The sequence below is a fragment of the Syngnathus scovelli genome, unplaced genomic scaffold (assembly GCF_024217435.2).
Source record: "Syngnathus scovelli strain Florida unplaced genomic scaffold, RoL_Ssco_1.2 HiC_scaffold_302, whole genome shotgun sequence".
NCBI classification, from domain to species: Eukaryota; Metazoa; Chordata; class Actinopteri; order Syngnathiformes; family Syngnathidae; genus Syngnathus; species Syngnathus scovelli.
The window spans coordinates 12,501-20,712 of record NW_026061394.1 but is presented as its reverse complement, the minus strand read 5'-3'; positions in this window follow the sequence as shown (position 1 = coordinate 20,712).

The following is an 8,212-nucleotide window of genomic DNA, read 5'->3' as shown; positions in this document are numbered from 1 at the left end:
GGTTCTCCCGGTCGGCCCGAACGAGCGAAAATTCGGCCTCTTCCCCTGGAGGTCCGGAACATTTTGGCGAATATTTTCAAAGTGCCAACGGCTGCTCCGCCGTAAAGTGTCCGCCTCGGCTGGTTCCCCCGGTCGGCCAGAACAAGTGAAAATTCGGCCTCTTCCCCTGGAGGTCCGGAACATTTTGGCGAATATTTTCAAAGTGCCAACGGCTGCTCCGCCGTAAAGTGTCCGCCTCGGCTGGTTCCCCCGGTCGGCCAGAACAAGTGAAAATTCGGCCTCTTCCCCTGGAGGTCCGGAACATTTTGGCGAATATTTCCTAAGTGCCAACGGCTGCTCCGCCGTAAAGTGTCCGACTCGGCTGGTTCCCCCGGTCGGCCAGAACAAGTGAAAAATCGGCCTCTTCCCCTGGAAGTCCGGCCGAGTTAAGGCAAATATTTCCTAAGTGCCAACGGCTGCTCAGCCTTAAAGGGTCCGACTCGGCTGGTTCCCGATGTCGGCCAGAACAAGTGAAAATTCGGCCTCTTCCCCTGGAAGTCCGGCCGAGTTAAGGCAAATATTTCCTAAGTGCCAACGGCTGCTCCGCCGTAAAGCGTCCGACTCGGCTGGTTCCCGATGTCGGCCAGAACAAGTGAAAATTCGGCCTCTTCCCCTGGAGGTCCGTTCAAGATTAACGAATATTTCCTAAGTGCCAACGGCTGTTCCGCCGTAAAGAGTCCGACTCGGCTGGTTCCCGATGTCGGCCAGAACAAGTGAAAAATCGGCCTCTTCCCCTGGAAGTCCGGCCGAGTTCGGCGAATATTTCCTAAGTGCCAACGGCTGTTCCGCCGTAAAGAGTCCGACTCGGCTGGTTCCCGATGTCGGCCAGAACAAGTGAAAATCCGGCCTCTTCCCCTGGAAGTCCGGCCGAGTTAAGGCAAATATTTCCTAAGTGCCAACGGCTGTTCCGCCGTAAAGGGTCCGACTCGGCTGGTTCCCGATGTCGGCCAGAACAAGTGAAAAATCGGCCTCTTCCCCTGGAAGTCCGGCCGAGTTCGGCGAATATTTCCTAAGTGCCAACGGCTGTTCCGCCGTAAAGAGTCCGACTCGGCTGGTTCCCGATGTCGGCCAGAACAAGTGAAAATCCGGCCTCTTCCCCTGGAAGTCCGGCCGAGTTAAGGCAAATATTTCCTAAGTGCCAACGGCTGTTCCGCCGTAAAGAGTCCGACTCGGCTGGTTCCCGATGTCGGCCAGAACAAGTGAAAAATCGGCCTCTTCCCCTGGAAGTCCGGCCGAGTTCGGCGAATATTTCCTAAGTGCCAACGGCTGTTCCGCCGTAAAGAGTCCGACTCGGCTGGTTCCCGATGTCGGCCAGAACAAGTGAAAATCCGGCCTCTTCCCCTGGAAGTCCGGCCGAGTTAAGGCAAATATTTCCTAAGTGCCAACGGCTGTTCCGCCGTAAAGGGTCCGACTCGGCTGGTTCCCGATGTCGGCCAGAACAAGTGAAAAATCGGCCTCTTCCCCTGGAAGTCCGGCCGAGTTCGGCGAATATTTCCTAAGTGCCAACGGCTGTTCCGCCGTAAAGAGTCCGACTCGGCTGGTTCCCGATGTCGGCCAGAACAAGTGAAAATCCGGCCTCTTCCCCTGGAAGTCCGGCCGAGTTAAGGCGAATATTTCCTAAGTGCCAACGGCTGTTCCGCCGTAAAGGGTCCGACTCGGCTGGTTCCCGATGTCGGCCAGAACAAGTGAAAAATCGGCCTCTTCCCCTGGAAGTCCGGCCGAGTTCGGCGAATATTTCCTAAGTGCCAACGGCTGTTCCGCCGTAAAGAGTCCGACTCGGCTGGTTCCCGATGTCGGCCAGAACAAGTGAAAATCCGGCCTCTTCCCCTGGAAGTCCGGCCGAGTTAAGGCGAATATTTCCTAAGTGCCAACGGCTGTTCCGCCGTAAAGGGTCCGACTCGGCTGGTTCCCGATGTCGGCCAGAACAAGTGAAAAATCGGCCTCTTCCCCTGGAAGTCCGGCCGAGTTCGGCGAATATTTCCTAAGTGCCAACGGCTGTTCCGCCGTAAAGAGTCCGACTCGGCTGGTTCCCGATGTCGGCCAGAACAAGTGAAAATCCGGCCTCTTCCCCTGGAAGTCCGGCCGAGTTAAGGCGAATATTTCCTAAGTGCCAACGGCTGCTCAGCCTTAAAGTGTCCGACTCGGCTGGTTCCCGATGTCGGCCCGAACGAGCGAAAATTCGGCCTCTTCCCCTGGAGGTCCGGAACATTTTGGCGAATATTTCCTAAGTGCCAACGGCTGCTCCGCCGTAAAGTGTCCGACTCGGCTGGTTCCCGATGTCGGCCAGAACAAGTGAAAATCCGGCCTCTTCCCCTGGAAGTCCGGCCAAGTTCGGCGAATATTTCCTAAGTGCCAACGGCTGCTCCGCCGTAAAGAGACCGACTCGGCTGGTTCCCGATGTCGGCCAGAACAAGTGAAAATTCGGCCTCTTCCCCTGGAGGTCAGTTGAAGTTTAACGAATATTTCCTAAGTGCCAACGGCTGCTCCGCCGTAAAGTGTCCGACTCGGCTGGTTCCCGATGTCGGCCAGAACAAGTGAATATTCGGCCTCTTCCCCTGGAGGTCCGGAACATTTTGGCAAATATTTCCTAAGTGCCAACGGCTGCTCCGCCGTAAAGAGTCCGACTCGGCTGGTTCCCGATGTCGGCCAGAACAAGTGAAAAATCGGCCTCTTCCCCTGGAAGTCCGGCCGAGTTCGGCGAATATTTCCTAAGTGCCAACGGCTGTTCCGCCGTAAAGAGTCCGACTCGGCTGGTTCCCGATGTCGGCCAGAACAAGTGAAAATTCGGCCTCTTCCCCTGGAGGTCCGTTCAAGATTAACGAATATTTTCTAAGTGCCAACGGCTGCTCCGCCGTAAAGCGTCCGACTCGGCTGGTTCCCGATGTCGGCCAGAACAAGTGAAAATTCGGCCTCTTCCCCTGGAAGTCCGGCCGAGTTAAGGCAAATATTTCCTAAGTGCCAACGGCTGCTCAGCCTTTAAGTGTCCGACTCGGCTGGTTCCCGATGTCGGCCAGAACAAGTGAAAATCCGGCCTCTTCCCCTGGAAGTCCGGCCGAGTTAAGGCAAATATTTCCTAAGTGCCAACGGCTGCTCAGCCGTAAAGGGTCCGACTTGGCTGGTTCCCGATGTCGGCCAGAACAAGTGAAAATTCGGCCTCTTCCCCTGGAGGTCAGTTGAAGTTTAACGAATATTTTCTAAGTGCCAACGGCTGCTCCGCCGTAAAGTGTCCGCCTCGGCCGGTTCACCCAGTCGGCCAGAACAAGTGAAAATTTGGCCTCTTCCCCTGGAGGTCCGGAACATTTTGGCGAATATTTTCTAAGTGCCAACGGCTGCTCCGCCGTAAAGCGTCCGACTCGGCTGGTTCCCGATGTCGGCCAGAACAAGTGACAATTCGGCCTCTTCCCCTGGAGGTCCTTTCAAGTTTAACGAATATTTTCTAAGTGCCAACGGCTGCTCCGCCTTAAAGCGTCCGACTCGGCTGGTTCCCGATGTCGGCCAGAACAGGTGAAAATTCGGCCTCTTCCCCTGGAGGTCCGTTCAAGTTTGGCGAATATTTTCTAAGTGCCAACGGCTGCTCCGCCTTAAAGTGTCCGACTCGGCTGGTTCCCGATGTCGGGCAGAACAAGTGACAATTCGGCCTCTTCCCCTGGAAGTCCGGCCGAGTTTGGCGAATATTTTCTAAGTGCCAACGGCTGCTCCGCCGTAAAGAGTCCGACTCGGCTGGTTCCCGATGTCGGCCAGAAAAAGTGACAATTCGGCCTCTTCCCCTGGAGGTCCTTTGAAGTTTAGCGAATATTTTCTAAGTGCCAACGGCTCTTGCGCCGAAAAGCGTCCGCCTCGGCTGGTTCCCGCGGTCGGCCGTAATAGGCGAAAATTCGGCCTCTTCCCCTGGAGCGACCTCCAAATTTGGGCGAAATTTTTTCTAAGTGCCTAAAGGTACCAGGGGTTGGGGTACCAGGGGTGCATTACCAACTGGTCTTTTGTCAACCCATGTACTTTTTCTAGAGTACATGGGTTGGTCCCCCCACTTAGTGTACTCATCACTTTACCCCCCTTTCGCAAAATATAGTCAGAACGAGCATGGGGGACGCAATTGTTTTCCATGCAAATCAATTGGGCCTGGTCCGAGCGCTGGTAACGGCCGCCAGCAAGCGTCCCCTGCTCGGATAGCAGAACTGAAGAAGGCACGGCACTTCCAGAGAGAGAGAGAGAGAAAATTTTCTAAGTGCCACATTTCTCAAAAATTTTCAAAGTGCCACATCTCTCAAAAAATTTCTAAGTGCCACATCTCTCAAAAAATTTCTAAGTGCCACATCTCTGAAAAAATTTCTAAGTGCCACATCTCTGAAAAACTTTCTAAGTGCCACATCTCTGAAAAATTTTCTAAGTGCCACAGCACGGCTGTGAAATATTCAAAGTCCTACAGGCATTGGCAGAATCCGCGGACGGCCGTCTGCTCCCGGCGGCCGCCGCGAAGCTACTACCCCCTCCCGGGGACGGCTGTCTGCTCCCGGCAGCCGTCCTTACCCCCCTCCCCCGTTTGCACCGCCTGAAGTTAGACCCGCCTTGGTAGGGCCCCCACCGGCCCCGGCTCGCCGGCGTTGGGTGGACGGTTCCTGCCCACTTGCGGGTCCCGGTCGCTTGGCAACCGACCGGGGAGGACCAGCCGCCTCCTTAAACACAGGCTGGAAGGGAAATCCGATCAAGCTACGGAGGACCGGCCGCCTCCATAAACTCAGGCCGGAAGGGAAATCCAATCAAGCTACGGAGGACCGGCCGCCTCCATAAACACAGGCCGGAAGGGAAATCCAATCAAGCTACGGAGGACCGGCCGCCTCCATAAACTCAGGCCGGAAGGGAAATCCGATCAAGTTACGGAGGACCGGTCGCCTCCCTAAACACAGGCCGGGCAAAAATCCACGAATGGCCCGTCAAGGGTAGAAGGTCATCCAAGGAAGGAGGTACCGGCCGCCTCCTTAAACACAGGCCGGGCAAAAATCTGCGAATGGCCCGTCAAGGGTAGTAGGTCATCCAAGAAAGGGGGTACCGGCCGCCTCTATTAACAGGCCGGGCAAAAATCTGCGAATGGGCCCGTCAAGGGTAGTGGGTCATCCAAGGAAGGAGGTACCGGCCGCCTCCTTAAACACAGGCCGGGCAAAAATCTGCGAATGGCCCGTCAAGGGTAGTAGGTCATCCAAGAAAGGGGGTACCGGCCGCCTCTATTAACAGGCCGGGCAAAAATCTGCGAATGGGCCCGTCAAGGGTAGTGGGTCATCCAAGGAAGGAGGTACCGGCCGCCTCCTTAAACACAGGCCGGGCAAAAATCTGCGAATGGCCCGTCAAGGGTAGTAGGTCATCCAAGAAAGGGGGTACCGGCCGCCTCTATTAACAGGCCGGGCAAAAATCTGCGAATGGGCCCGTCAAGGGTAGTGGGTCATCCAAGGAAGGAGGTACCGGCCGCCTCCTTAAACACAGGCCGGGCAAAAATCTGCGAACGGTCCGTCAAGGATTCTGGCTCATCCAAGAAAGGGGGTACCGGCCGCCTTACTAACAGGCCGGAGTACAGGGGGCGAAAGGCTGTCGATGGGGAAGGATCGGGGCCACGGCTAATCTAGCGATGCCCGCGTCGGGCGGTCACTCCGACGAATGAGCGGGGCCGAATCCGGCGCGAGGCGGCCTTCAGGCACGTGGTTCGAGACGACCTCACCCGGCTCTAGCCCGGAGGATCGGAGGCAACGGCCGTCTCCTTAAGCTAAGGCCGGACGAAAATCTGCGGATGCGGTCCATCCAAGGCAGACGGAGGTACCGGCCGCCTCGGTAAACAAAGCCCGGGCAAAAATCTGCGAATGGTCCGTCAAGGATTCTGGCTCATCCAAGGTGGGGGTACCGGCCGCCTCTATTAACAGGCCGGAGTACAGGGGGCGAAAGGCTGTCGATGGGGAAGGATCGGGGCCACGGCTAATCTAGCGATGCCCGCGTCGGGCGGTCACTCCGACGAATGAGCGGGGCCGAATCCGGCGTAGGCGGCCTTCAGGCACGTGGTTCGAGACGACCTCACCCGGCTCTAGCCCGGAGGATCGGAGGCAACGGCCGTCTCCTTAAGCTAAGGCCGGACGAAAATCTGCGGATGCGGTCCATCCAAGGCAGACGGAGGTACCGGCCGCCTCGGTAAATAAAGCCCGGGCAAAAATCTGCGAACGGCCCGTCAAGGGTTCTGTCTCATCCAAGAAAGGGGTACCGGCCGCCTCAGAGGCCGGAGCGAAGGGGGCGAAAGGCTGTCGATGGGGAAGGATCGGGGCCACGGCTAATCTAGCGATGCCCGCGTCGGGCGGTCACTCCGACGAATGAGCGGGGCCGAATCCGGCGTAGGCGGCCTTCAGGCACGTGGTTCGAGACGACCTCACCCGGCTCTAGCCCGGAGCGAATATCATCTCCAAGGTGTGGAGGCAACGGCCGTCTCCTTAAGCTAAGGCCGGACGAAAATCTGCGGATGCGGTCCATCCAAGGCAGACGGAGGTACCGGCCGCCTCGGTAAATAAAGCCCGGGCAAAAATCTGCGAACGGCCCGTCAAGGGTTCTGTCTCATCCAAGAAAGGGGTACCGGCCGCCTCAGAGGCCGGAGCGAAGGGGGCGAAAGGCTGTCGATGGGGAAGGATCGGGGCCACGGCTAATCTAGCGATGCCCGCGTCGGGCGGTCACTCCGACGAATGAGCGGGGCCGAATCCGGCGTAGGCGGCCTTCAGGCACGTGGTTCGAGACGACCTCACCCGGCTCTAGCCCGGAGCGAATATCATCTCCAAGGTGTGGAGGCAACGGCCGTCTCCTTAAGCTAAGGCCGGACGAAAATCTGCGGATGCGGTCCATCCAAGGCAGACGGAGGTACCGGCCGCCTCGGTAAACAGAGGCCGGGCGAAAATCTGCGAATGGTCCGTTAAGGATTCTCTCTCATCCAAGGAAGGGGTACCGGCCGCCTCTATTAACAGGCCGGAGCACAGGGGGCGAAAGGCTGTCGATGGGGAAGGATCGGGGCCACGGCTAATCTAGCGATGCCCGCGTCGGGCGGTCACTCCGACGAATGAGCGGGGCCGAATCCGGCGCGAGGCGGCCTTCAGGCACGTGGTTCGAGACGACCTCACCCGGCTCTAGCCCGGAGCGAAAAAAAACACTCTTATAACCTGACCGACATGCGCCCATGACCCGCCTTGGTAGGGCCCCCACCGGCCCCGGCTACCGCCGGCGTTGGGTGGACGGTTCCTCCCCACTTGCGGGTCGCACTCCAGCGCTACGGCCGCCGCGCGAGCGCGCGCCCCGCGCCGCCCGCGCAGGCCTAGCGCGAACCGTACGGCAGCGAAACCGAGACGCCCCGGCTCAACCTCACCCAGAGGCCATCCACGGAGGCCGAGCGCGCGATCCGACTTGCGGCACGCCACGTGGGCGTCCGCCGGCCGCGCCGGTCGACCGCGAAACCGATTTCTCAAAGACCACGCCCGAGTCCCAACCTCCGCACATATCCGCACACGCCTTCCCGACCACCGCGAAGCGGGAGGCGTCTATCGTGGCCGCCGGGGCGTATGACCCCTCCGCGTGAGGCGTGCGGGCTCGGGGGGGCCGCAACGACCGAGTCTGACTCGGACGGGGCGCAGCTTCCCTCCCGGTCGCAGCATCAGCGCCGAACGCGCGACGTCACCAGCCCCCCGGAACGGTTCGTCGGGAGCGCGGCAATGGCCCACATCTCACCTCGCCAGCCGGCCGCAGCGGGCCGCGCCGAACCGAGTCTGACTCGGGGTGCGCACAGTCCCGTCTGGGTCACGGAGGCGACGAGCTGTGACCGCCACCGTCGCCCCTTCGTCCTTCCGGATCCCCCCAGCGCCGGCAAAACTCCGCATCCTGGCCGCATCGCGTGACCGGGCGGGCCGCAACGACCGAGTCTGACTCGGACGGGGCGCAGCTTCCCGCCTCGGGCCATCGCAAAGCGTGCCTCGCGCGGGCAAAGTCGCCGGCGCAGCGCCGCGCCCCTCGACAAGAGCGAGCCTCAGCCGGGCCGCGACGACCGAGTCTGACTCGGACGGAGCGCAGCTTCCCGCCTGGGTTACCGCTAGTCGCCGGGCCGACGGCGCCCATCCCCGGACCCCGCCGTTCCCTCGCGGTTTATCCTAAGCCGCCTGCCTTAGCC